The sequence below is a fragment of the Melanerpes formicivorus genome, unplaced genomic scaffold (genome assembly GCF_026170545.1).
Source record: "Melanerpes formicivorus ecotype bairdi unplaced genomic scaffold, bMelFor1.0.p_v2 SCAF_233, whole genome shotgun sequence".
NCBI lineage: Eukaryota > Metazoa > Chordata > Aves > Piciformes > Picidae > Melanerpes > Melanerpes formicivorus.
This window is the reverse complement of record NW_027142585.1, coordinates 345,001-357,500: the sequence shown is the minus strand read 5'-3', so window position 1 is coordinate 357,500 and position 12,500 is coordinate 345,001.

The following is a 12,500-nucleotide window of genomic DNA, read 5'->3' as shown; positions in this document are numbered from 1 at the left end:
GCACTGAGCCGTGCGGCGGCAGGTAGACGTGCTCTCCTTCCCGAGGAGGTAGACGTGCTCTCCCTGGCGAGGGGGGGACTTAGTGCACTGAGCCGTGCGGCGGCAGGTAGACGTGCTCTCCTTCCCGAGGAGGTAGACGTGCTCTCCTTCCCAGGAGGTAGACGTGCTCTCCTTCCCGAGGAGGTAGACGTGCTCTCCTTCCCAGGAGGTAGACGTGCTCTCCTTCCCGAGGAGGTAGACGTGCTCTCCCTCGGTGAGTAGACGTGCTCTCCCTGAGCTGGCAGGTAGACGTGCTCTCCATGGCGAGGGGGGACTTAGTGCACTGAGCCGTGCGGCAGGAGGTAGACGTGCTCCCCGCGGCCGGGCGGGCACTTAGCGCGCGGAGGCTGGAACCGCGGGGTAGACGTGGTCCCCGGGACGAGGGCCGCCTGGTATCGCCCGCCCGGCCCCCAACCCCCCCCCCCCCCCAACCCCCCCCCCCCCGCGGCGGCGTAAATGAAGAGAGGCAGTCGGCATGAAACCTTCTTTTATTAAGTGTTGTTTTCATCGAGCGTCTTTCATTAAAGGTTGTGTTCTGAAGCAGTCTTTTCTTCAACAGCGCTGTTCTCCGGGGAGAAGGTCTGCCGGCATCTCTAGAAATCTCCCCCCGCTCCTGACCGCCTCCCCCCCCGCCCCCGCTGCCGGTTTGCGCGGAGCCCCCCCTTCCCGCCGTTGCCTCTTGCCGCTACCCCCGCCCCCCCCCCGCTGCCGCTTTGCGCGGAGCCCCCCCTTCCCGCCGTTGCCTCTTGCCGCTACCCCCGCCCCCCCCCCCGCTGCCGGTTTGCGCGGAGCCCCCCCTTCCCGCCGTTGCCTCTTGCCGCTACCCCCGCCCCCCCCCCGCTGCCGGTTTGCGCGGAGCCCCCCCGCCTGCCGTTGCCTCTTGCCGCGGCCACCACCGCCCCCCCCCACACCCCCCGGCCCCCGTTACCGGTTTGCGCGGAGCCCCCCCTCCCGACGTTGCCTCTTGCCGCTGCTGCCACCCCCAGCTCCCCACACCCCCCGGCTCCCGTTAGCGGTTTGCGCGGAGCCCCCCCTTCCCGCCGTTGCCTCTTGCCGCTACCCCCGCCCCCCCCCCCCGCTGCCGGTTTGCGCGGAGCCCCCCCGCCTGCCGTTGCCTCTTGCCGCGGCCACCACCGCCCCCCCCACACCCCCCGGCCCCCGTTACCGGTTTGCGCGGAGCCCCCCCTCCCGACGTTGCCTCTTGCCGCTGCTGCCACCCCCAGCTCCCCACACCCCCCGGCTCCCGTTACCGCTTTGCACGGAGCCCCCCCGCCCGCCGTTATCTCTTGCCGCTGCCGCGACCCATCTCCCCCCCCCCCCGCCGCCGCTAACTGCCCCCCGAAGCCGCTAGCAGCTGGGCACCCCCCGCCAAAGCCGCCGCGGCTTCCCCTTCCCACATTGTCCCCTGGAGGGGGGATCGCGACGCGGGCTGCCGCTTCCCTCCCGGGCTGCCCGGCTGCTCTCTAACCCCTGCGACCGAGGCGGCGCTGTTAGGGCGGCCGTGCCGGTGCCCCTTGCCGCAGCTAGCCTCTCGCCGCTGCCCCTCCCGTCCGTCGTCCCCCGTCCCCAAAAACTTGCTGCTCTCCACGCTGGAGCCTGCACGGGGGAGGTTGCGCTCCGCTCCTCCGGCCCTAAAGCCGCCCTCGCCCGCCCCCCGGCTTGCCGCTTGGCTGGGCTGCCCGCCCGCCCGCTAATCCCCCCAACGCCCCCACCCCAAAAACACCCCAGCCCTACCGCATGCCGCTCCCCCTCTCCCCGCTCTCGCTGACCGCTGCCACCCCCCCCCCACCCCTCCCCCCCGAAACAAACCCCCCAGCCCTACCGCATGCCGCTCCCCCTCTCTCCCTAGCCTGCCCCCCCCGCCGTCGCTTGCTGCTGCTGCCGCCGCCGCCGCCGCCGCCGCCGCCGCCGCCGGGACCCGCCTCGGTCTGGTGGCGCGCGCTCGGAGATCCCCGGCTACCCGTCCGTCCGTCCCTCCCTCCCGCCCCGCCCCGGGGGAGGGCCCGGGGCAGCGCGGGCAGGCGGGGAGCAAAAAAAGGCGCGGGCGCCAAAAAACGTCGGGGTCCCGGGGTGGCGGAGGGGGGCGGCGGCGGGGGCGGCGGCGGGTACACGGCGCCGGGTCCAGGGCGCCGGGTCCAGCCCGTCCCGGGGCGGGGACAGGTGGTGTCGTCCGTCCCCGCCCCCGTAACCTGCTCTGAAGCATCCGCTTCCCGCCGCGGTTCGCCCTCCACCCCCCCGCCGCACACGCAGCTGCCGCTTCCCGCCGCCTCTGCCCCCCGCCCCGGGATCAACCACCCGCCGGGTCCAGCCGGTCCCGGTCCCGGGAACCTGCTCCCGGGGCCAGCCGGAGCCACGCCCCCTCCTCTGACGCTTCCAGCTGCCGCCTCCCCTCCCACCCCCCAAACTCACACTGGCCCTCGCCGGCCCGCCCACCCGCCTACCTGCTTGCCCGCCGCCGCTGGGTGGCGTGCCGGACACTCTCGCACACAGGTACACAGACAGGGACACAGGGACACAGGCACTCAGGCACACAGGGACACAGGGACACAGGGACACAAGGACACAGGGACACAGGCACTCAGGCACTCAGGCACTCAGGGACACAGGGACACAGGGACACAGGCACTCAGGCACTCAGGGACACAGGGACACAGGGACACAGGCACTCAGGCACACAGGGACACAGGTGGCGGGCCGGAGGCCGCTCTCCACTGTGTGGCAGGGGTCCAAGAGCCACCCCAGCCCAACCCAGAGGGTCTTTTGCACCTCTCTAGAGGCCACCCAGAGACCCCAGGCCGCAGCAGAAGCCTCCCCCGCACGCTCTGCAGGCTTCTCAGCCACCCCAGGCCGCAGCAGAAGCCTCCCCCGCACGCTCTGCAGGCTTCTCAGCCACCCCAGGCCCCAACAGAAGCCTCTCCCGCACGCTCTGCAGGCTTCTCAGCCACCCCAGGCCGCAGCAGAAGCCTCTCCCGCACGCTCTGCAGGCTTCTCAGCCACCCCAGGCCGCAGCAGAAGCCTCTCCCGCACGCCCTGCAGGCTTCTCAGCCACCCCAGGCCGCAGCAGAAGCCTCCCCCGCACGCTCTGCAGGCTTCTCAGCCACCCCAGGCCGCACCAGAAGCCTCTCCCGCACGCTCTGCAGGCTTCTCAGCCACCCCAGGCCGCAGCAGAAGCCTCTCCCGCACGCTCTGCAGGCTTCTCAGCCACCCCAGGCCGCAGCAGAAGCCTCTCCCGCACGCTCTGCAGGCTTCTCAGCCACCCCAGGCCGCAGCAGAAGCCTCTCCCGCACGCTCTGCAGGCTTCTCAGCCACCCCAGGCCGCAGCAGAAGCCTCCCCCGCACGCTCTGCAGGCTTCTCAGCCACCCCAGGCCCCAACAGAAGCCTCTCCCGCACGCTCTGCAGGCTTCTCAGCCACCCCAGGCCGCAGCAGAAGCCTCTCCCGCACGCTCTGCAGGCTTCTCAGCCACCCCAGGCCGCAGCAGAAGCCTCCCCCGCACGCTCTGCAGGCTTCCGTCCCACCCCAGGCCGCAGCAGAAGCCTCCCCCGCACGCTCTGCAGGCTTCTCAGCCACCCCAGGCCCCAACAGAAGCCTCTCCCGCACGCTCTGCAGGCTTCCGACCCACCCCAGGCCGCAGCAGAAGCCTCCCCCGCACGCTCTGCAGGCTTCTCAGCCACCCCAGGCCGCACCAGAAGCCTCCCCCGCACGCTCTGCAGGCTTCTCAGCCACCCCAGGCCCCAACAGAAGCCTCTCCCGCACGCTCTGCAGGCTTCCGACCCACCCCAGGCCCCAACAGAAGCCTCTCCCGCACGCTCTGCAGGCTTCTCAGCCACCCCAGGCCGCACCAGAAGCCTCCCCCGCACGCTCTGCAGGCTTCTCAGCCACCCCAGGCCGCAGCAGAAGCCTCTCCCGCACGCCCTGCAGGCTTCTCAGCCACCCCAGGCCGCAGCAGAAGCCTCTCCCGCACGCTCTGCAGGCTTCTCAGCCACCCCAGGCCGCAGCAGAAGCCTCTCCCGCACGCTCTGCAGGCTTCTCAGCCACCCCAGGCCGCAGCAGAAGCCTCCCCCGCACGCTCTGCAGGCTTCTCAGCCACCCCAGGCCCCAACAGAAGCCTCTCCCGCACGCTCTGCAGGCTTCCGACCCACCCCAGGCCGCAGCAGAAGCCTCCCCCGCACGCTCTGCAGGCTTCTCAGCCACCCCAGGCCGCACCAGAAGCCTCCCCCGCACGCTCTGCAGGCTTCTCAGCCACCCCAGGCCGCACCAGAAGCCTCCCCCGCACGCTCTGCAGGCTTCTCAGCCACCCCAGGCCCCAACAGAAGCCTCTCCCGCACGCTCTGCAGGCTTCTCAGCCACCCCAGGCCGCACCAGAAGCCTCCCCCGCACGCTCTGCAGGCTTCTCAGCCACCCCAGGCCGCAGCAGAAGCCTCTCCCGCACGCCCTGCAGGCTTCTCAGCCACCCCAGGCCGCAGCAGAAGCCTCTCCCGCACGCTCTGCAGGCTTCTCAGCCACCCCAGGCCGCACCAGAAGCCTCTCCCGCACGCTCTGCAGGCTTCTCAGCCACCCCAGGCCGCAGCAGAAGCCTCTCCCGCACGCTCTGCAGGCTTCTCAGCCACCCCAGGCCGCACCAGAAGCCTCTCCCGCACGCTCTGCAGGCTTCTCAGCCACCCCAGGCCCCAACAGAAGCCTCCCCCGCACGCTCTGCAGGCTTCTCAGCCACCCCAGGCCGCACCGGAAGCCTCTCCCGCACGCTCTGCAGGCTTCTCAGCCACCCCAGGCCGCACCAGAAGCCTCTCCCGCACGCTCTGCAGGCTTCCGACCCACCCCAGGCCGCAGCAGAAGCCTCCCCCGCACGCTCTGCAGGCTTCTCAGCCACCACAGGCCGCACCAGAGGATCTTTTGCACCTCTCTGGACGCCACCCAGAGACTCCAGGCCGCACCAGAGGCCCCCCCCCCAACCATTTACAGGCTGCAGTGCCAGCCTAGGCCCTGCTGGCAGCCTCCCTTGTCTGCTTTGGAAGGCCTCCCATCCACTCCAGACCTGCCTGGAGGCCTCCCTCGACTGCTCCCGGGGCCCTCGAAGCCACCCTAGGCCTTTCTGGAGGACCTGCTCGGCCGCTCGGGCGGCTTCTGACGCACCCTCGGCCATCCGGCGCCCAGCAGCTCCCAGGGCCAGGCACCGGCCTCCCCCTCCGGCCGCCCCTGGGGCCGGGGGTGGCTCGGACTCGGCGCCCCCAACGTGTCGTCCCGTCCCCCCCCCCCCCCGCACCGCCGAACATTCGCTGCAGCCGAGGGCTTGCCGCTCGACGCCTACCCCACCCGCCCAGCCCCCCGCTGCCGCCCGGCGCTGCCCCGGCCGCTGCGCCCCGCCTCTCATCGCTCCCCCACCCGGCAACCGGCCGCCGGGCACGGCAAGTCCCAGGGCAGGGAACAGGTGCTGCCGGGACCCCGTGCTGGCTGCCGGCTTCCGGGGCTGCCCCGGGCACGGACAGGTCGCCCCCCCCGCCCCGGCGAATGTTCACCGAACCGGCTGCCGGCTGCCTTCGAGCACCCCCCGCCCCCCGCCACTATCGTCCCCCCCGCCCCCCCTCCGCCTCCGCTGCCGCTTCTCCCCGCACCGCCTCCACTGCCTCCCCCCGCCGCCGGCGAACGAGTCGCCGGATCCGTAGGGTGCCGGGAGCCCGAACGGCGAGCGGCTCCGGCTGCTGCCGGGACCGCGGGGCTTCGAGCCGGTCCGGCCGCGGCCGGGACCCCGTGCCGGAAGCCGGCATCCCGGGACGGCCCCGGGACGGCCCCGGTCGCCGGCCGGGTGACGTTCAGCGAAGCGGCTGCCGCCAGTCTTTGGGCCTCCCCCGTGCCGGGGCCGCGGGGATTCGAGCCGGTCCGGCCGCGGCCGGGATCCCGGGCCGGACGATGGCTTCCCGGGCCGGTCCCGGTCGCCTCCCGGGTGACGTTCACCGAAGCGGCTGCCGGCTGTCTTCGAGCCCCCCCCCGCCTCCGCCTCCGCTGCCGCTTCTCCCCGCACCCCCTCCACTGCCTCCCCCCGCTGCCGGCGAACGAGTCGGCGGATCCATACCGTCCCGAGAGCCCGAGGCGGCGGCACCCAGTGCGGGTCCGGCCGCGGCCGGGACCCCGTGCCTGTCGCAGGCTTCCCGGGACGGCCCCGGAACGGCCGCGGTCGCCGGCCGGGTGACGTTCACCGAAGCGGCTGCCGGCTGTCTTCGAGCCCCCCCCCCCTCCGCCTCCGCTGCCGCTTCTGCCCGCACCTCCTTCACTGCCTCCCCCCGCCGCCCGCGAACGAGTCGGCGGATCCGTAGGGTGCCGGGAGCCCGAACGGCGAGCGGCTCCGGCTGCTGCCGGGACCGCGGGGATTCGAGCCGGTCCGGCCGCGGCCGGGACCCCGTGCCGGAAGCCGGCATCCCGGGACGGCCCCGGGACGGCCCCGGTCGCCGGCCGGGTGACGTTCACCGAAGCGGCTGCCGGCTGTCTTCGAGCCCCCCCCCCTCCGCCTCCGCTGCCGCTTCTGCCCGCACCCCCTCCACTGCCTCCCCCCGCCGCCGGCGAACGAGTCGCCGGATCCGTAGGGTGCCGGGAGCCCGAACGGCGAGCGGCTCCGGCTGCTGCCGGGGCCGCGGGGCTTCGAGCCGGTCCGGCCGCGGCCGGGACCCCGTGCCGGAAGCCGGCATCCCGGGACGGCCCCGGGACGGCCCCGGTCGCCGGCCGGGTGACGTTCAGCGAAGCGGCTGCCGCCAGTCTTTGGGCCTCCCCCGTGCCGGGGCCGCGGGGATTCGAGCCGGTCCGGCCGCGGCCGGGATCCGGGGCCGGACGATGGCTTCCCGGGCCGGTCCCGGTCGCCTCCCGGGTGACGTTCACCGAAGCGGCTGACGGCTGTCTCCGAGCACCCCCCCCCCCCTCCGCCTCCGCTGCCGCTTCTGCCCGCACCTCCTTCACTGCCTCCCCCCGCCGCCCGCGAACGAGTCGCCGGATCCGTAGGGTGCCGGGAGCCCGAACGGCGAGCGGCTCCGGCTGCTGCCGGGACCGCGGGGATTCGAGCCGCTCCGGCCGCGGCCGGGACCCCGTGCCGGAAGCCGGCATCCCGGGACGGCCCCGGGACGGCCCCGGTCGCCGGCCGGGTGACGTTCAGCGAAGCGGCTGCCGCCAGTCTTTGGGCCTCCCCCGTGCCGGGGCCGCGGGGCTTCGAGCCGGTCCGGCCGCGGCCGGGATCTCGTGCCGAACGTCGTCTTCCCGGGACGGTCCCGGGAGGGCCCCAGTCTCCTCCCGGGTGACGTTCACCGAAGCGGCTGCCGGCTGTCTTCGAGCCCCCACCCCTGCCGTGGCCGCGGGGATTCGCCCCGGTCCGGCAGCTGACGGTTCCCTGTGCCGGACGCCGGCTTCCCGGGACTGCCCCGGGCCGGTCCCGGTCGCCTCCCGGGTGACGTTCACCGAAGCGGCTGACGGCTGTCTCCGAGCACCCCCCCCCCCCCTCCGCCTCCGCTGCCGCTTCTGCCCGCACCTCCTTCACTGCCTCCCCCCGCCGCCCGCGAACGAGTCGCCGGATCCGTAGGGTGCCGGGAGCCCGAACGGCGAGCGGCTCCGGCTGCTGCCGGGACCGCGGGGATTCGAGCCGCTCCGGCCGCGGCCGGGACCCCGTGCCGGAAGCCGGCATCCCGGGACGGCCCCGGGACGGCCCCGGTCGCCGGCCGGGTGACGTTCAGCGAAGCGGCTGCCGCCAGTCTTTGGGCCTCCCCCGTGCCGGGGCCGCGGGGATTCGAGCCGGTCCGGCCGCGGCCGGGATCCGGGGCCGGACGATGGCTTCCCGGGCCGGTCCCGGTCGCCTCCCGGGTGACGTTCACCGAAGCGGCTGACGGCTGTCTCCGAGCACCCCCCCCCCCCTCCGCCTCCGCTGCCGCTTCTGCCCGCACCTCCTTCACTGCCTCCCCCCGCCGCCCGCGAACGAGTCGCCGGATCCGTAGGGTGCCGGGAGCCCGAACGGCGAGCGGCTCCGGCTGCTGCCGGGACCGCGGGGATTCGAGCCGCTCCGGCCGCGGCCGGGACCCCGTGCCGGAAGCCGGCATCCCGGGACGGCCCCGGGACGGCCCCGGTCGCCGGCCGGGTGACGTTCAGCGAAGCGGCTGCCGCCAGTCTTTGGGCCTCCCCCGTGCCGGGGCCGCGGGGCTTCGAGCCGGTCCGGCCGCGGCCGGGATCTCGTGCCGAACGTCGTCTTCCCGGGACGGTCCCGGGAGGGCCCCAGTCTCCTCCCGGGTGACGTTCACCGAAGCGGCTGCCGGCTGTCTTCGAGCCCCCACCCCTGCCGTGGCCGCGGGGATTCGCCCCGGTCCGGCAGCTGACGGTTCCCTGTGCCGGACGCCGGCTTCCCGGGACTGCCCCGGGCCGGTCCCGGTCGCCTCCCGGGTGACGTTCACCGAAGCGGCTGACGGCTGTCTCCGAGCACCCCCCCCCCCCCTCCGCCTCCGCTGCCGCTTCTGCCCGCACCTCCTTCACTGCCTCCCCCCGCCGCCCGCGAACGAGTCGCCGGATCCGTAGGGTGCCGGGAGCCCGAACGGCGAGCGGCTCCGGCTGCTGCCGGGACCGCGGGGATTCGAGCCGCTCCGGCCGCGGCCGGGACCCCGTGCCGGAAGCCGGCATCCCGGGACGGCCCCGGGACGGCCCCGGTCGCCGGCCGGGTGACGTTCAGCGAAGCGGCTGCCGCCAGTCTTTGGGCCTCCCCCGTGCCGGGGCCGCGGGGCTTCGAGCCGGTCCGGCCGCGGCCGGGATCTCGTGCCGAACGTCGTCTTCCCGGGACGGTCCCGGGAGGGCCCCAGTCTCCTCCCGGGTGACGTTCACCGAAGCGGCTGCCGGCTGTCTTCGAGCCCCCACCCCTGCCGTGGCCGCGGGGATTCGCCCCGGTCCGGCAGCTGACGGTTCCCTGTGCCGGACGCCGGCTTCCCGGGACTGCCCCGGGCCGGTCCCGGTCGCCTCCCGGGTGACGTTCACCGAAGCGGCTGCCGGCTGTCTCCGAGCACCCCCCCCCCCCCTCCGCCTCCGCTGCCGCTTCTGCCCGCACCTCCTTCACTGCCTCCCCCCGCCGCCCGCGAACGAGTCGGCGGATCCGTAGGGTGCCGGGAGCCCGAACGGCGAGCGGCTCCGGCTGCTGCCGGGACCGCGGGGATTCGAGCCGCTCCGGCCGCGGCCGGGACCCCGTGCCGGAAGCCGGCATCCCGGGACGGCCCCGGGACGGCCCCGGTCGCCGGCCGGGTGACGTTCAGCGAAGCGGCTGCCGCCAGTCTTTGGGCCTCCCCCGTGCCGGGGCCGCGGGGCTTCGAGCCGGTCCGGCCGCGGCCGGGATCTCGTGCCGAACGTCGTCTTCCCGGGACGGTCCCGGGAGGGCCCCAGTCTCCTCCCGGGTGACGTTCACCGAAGCGGCTGCCGGCTGTCTTCGAGCCCCCACCCCTGCCGTGGCCGCGGGGATTCGCCCCGGTCCGGCAGCTGACGGTTCCCTGTGCCGGACGCCGGCTTCCCGGGACTGCCCCGGGCCGGTCCCGGTCGCCTCCCGGGTGACGTTCACCGAAGCGGCTGACGGCTGTCTCCGAGCACCCCCCCCCCCCCTCCGCCTCCGCTGCCGCTTCTGCCCGCACCTCCTTCACTGCCTCCCCCCGCCGCCCGCGAACGAGTCGGCGGATCCGTAGGGTGCCGGGAGCCCGAACGGCGAGCGGCTCCGGCTGCTGCCGGGACCGCGGGGATTCGAGCCGCTCCGGCCGCGACCGGGACCCCGTGCCGGAAGCCGGCATCCCGGGACGGCCCCGGGACGGCCCCGGTCGCCGGCCGGGTGACGTTCAGCGAAGCGGCTGCCGCCAGTCTTTGGGCCTCCCCCGTGCCGGGGCCGCGGGGCTTCGAGCCGGTCCGGCCGCGGCCGGGATCTCGTGCCGAACGTCGTCTTCCCGGGACGGTCCCGGGAGGGCCCCAGTCTCCTCCCGGGTGACGTTCACCGAAGCGGCTGCCGGCTGTCTTCGAGCCCCCACCCCTGCCGTGGCCGCGGGGATTCGCCCCGGTCCGGCAGCTGACGGTTCCCTGTGCCGGACGCCGGCTTCCCGGGACTGCCCCGGGCCGGTCCCGGTCGCCTCCCGGGTGACGTTCACCGAAGCGGCTGACGGCTGTCTCCGAGCACCCCCCCCCCCCCTCCGCCTCCGCTGCCGCTTCTGCCCGCACCTCCTTCACTGCCTCCCCCCGCCGCCCGCGAACGAGTCGCCGGATCCGTAGGGTGCCGGGAGCCCGAACGGCGAGCGGCTCCGGCTGCTGCCGGGACCGCGGGGATTCGAGCCGCTCCGGCCGCGGCCGGGACCCCGTGCCGGAAGCCGGCATCCCGGGACGGCCCCGGGACGGCCCCGGTCGCCGGCCGGGTGACGTTCAGCGAAGCGGCTGCCGCCAGTCTTTGGGCCTCCCCCGTGCCGGGGCCGCGGGGCTTCGAGCCGGTCCGGCCGCGGCCGGGATCTCGTGCCGAACGTCGTCTTCCCGGGACGGTCCCGGGAGGGCCCCAGTCTCCTCCCGGGTGACGTTCACCGAAGCGGCTGCCGGCTGTCTTCGAGCCCCCACCCCTGCCGTGGCCGCGGGGATTCGCCCCGGTCCGGCAGCTGACGGTTCCCTGTGCCGGACGCCGGCTTCCCGGGACTGCCCCGGGCCGGTCCCGGTCGCCTCCCGGGTGACGTTCACCGAAGCGGCTGACGGCTGTCTCCGAGCACCCCCCCCCCCCCTCCGCCTCCGCTGCCGCTTCTGCCCGCACCTCCTTCACTGCCTCCCCCCGCCGCCCGCGAACGAGTCGGCGGATCCGTAGGGTGCCGGGAGCCCGAACGGCGAGCGGCTCCGGCTGCTGCCGGGACCGCGGGGATTCGAGCCGCTCCGGCCGCGGCCGGGACCCCGTGCCGGAAGCCGGCATCCCGGGACGGCCCCGGGACGGCCCCGGTCGCCGGCCGGGTGACGTTCAGCGAAGCGGCTGCCGCCAGTCTTTGGGCCTCCCCCGTGCCGGGGCCGCGGGGCTTCGAGCCGGTCCGGCCGCGGCCGGGATCTCGTGCCGAACGTCGTCTTCCCGGGACGGTCCCGGGAGGGCCCCAGTCTCCTCCCGGGTGACGTTCACCGAAGCGGCTGCCGGCTGTCTTCGAGCCCCCACCCCTGCCGTGGCCGCGGGGATTCGCCCCGGTCCGGCAGCTGACGGTTCCCTGTGCCGGACGCCGGCTTCCCGGGACTGCCCCGGGACAGCCCCGGTCGCCTCCCGGGTGACGTTCACCGAAGCTGCTGCCGCCTGTCTTTGTCCCCCCCCCCCGTGCTCTCCCTCAGCCGGGAGGTAGACGTGCTCTCCCTCGGCGAGTAGACGTGCTCTCCCTCGGCGAGTAGACGTGCTCTCCCTCGGCGAGTAGACGTGCTCTCCCTCGGCGAGTAGACGTGCTCTCCCTCGGCGAGTAGACGTGCTCTCCCTGGGCGAGTAGACGTGCTCTCCCTGGGCGAGTAGACGTGCTCTCCCTGGGCGAGTAGACGTGCTCTCCCTGGGCGAGTAGACGTGCTCTCCCTGGGCGAGTAGACGTGCTCTCCCTGGGCGAGTAGACGTGCTCTCCCTGGGCGAGTAGACGTGCTCTCCCTGGGCGAGTAGACGTGCTCTCCCTGGGCGAGTAGACGTGCTCTCCCTGGGCGAGTAGACGTGCTCTCCCTCGGCGAGTAGACGTGCTCTCCCTCGGCGAGTAGACGTGCTCTCCCTCGGCGAGTAGACGTGCTCTCCCTCGGCGAGTAGACGTGCTCTCCCTCGGCGAGTAGACGTGCTCTCCCTCGGCGAGTAGACGTGCTCTCCCTCGGCGAGTAGACGTGCTCTCCCTCGGCGAGTAGACGTGCTCTCCGCGGAGATCGCGCTTGTCGCCAAGGGGTCGCTGTTGCGCTCTGCCTCCGCCTACGTCATCGTACAAGCCGGCGTGATTTCTGCGACCTGCCGCTGGGCGGAGGTCGGCTGGTTGTGCGCTCGCGGAGCTGACGGCCCTCCAGTTCCGTATATGAGGGAACGAGTGACGCCGAGCACTCCCAGGGCAGCGCTGCCGAGCGGCTGCTCCAAGCCACCCGCCAGGCGGCTGGGCAGGGGTCCGTCTGGCTTCTCGGTGGCTTTCCCCCGGGTCAGAGAGGGGACCCGCGGGGCCGAGCAAAGGCGCGGCGGTTTGGAGCGGCCGCTGGCGCACCCTCAGCGGTGTTGGATGGGTTTCGCTCGTCCGTGAGCCGGAGCCCAGCCCGGGCTCGGCAACGAAAGAGGGGAGAAGAGAAAAAGTTGACGAGTGGCTGGCGCCGGCCACTGCCGAAGTGTGGAACCCCCGAAGCGAAGTTTGCCCGGTGGGGCCCGGGGGCAGAGAAAGCCGGGGAGACGTGGTGCCGGCGTCGGTCCCACCAAGAATGGAAAGCAAGCCCGTCCAGGCACGGCGAGAGAGAGCCCGGTAAGGGGCA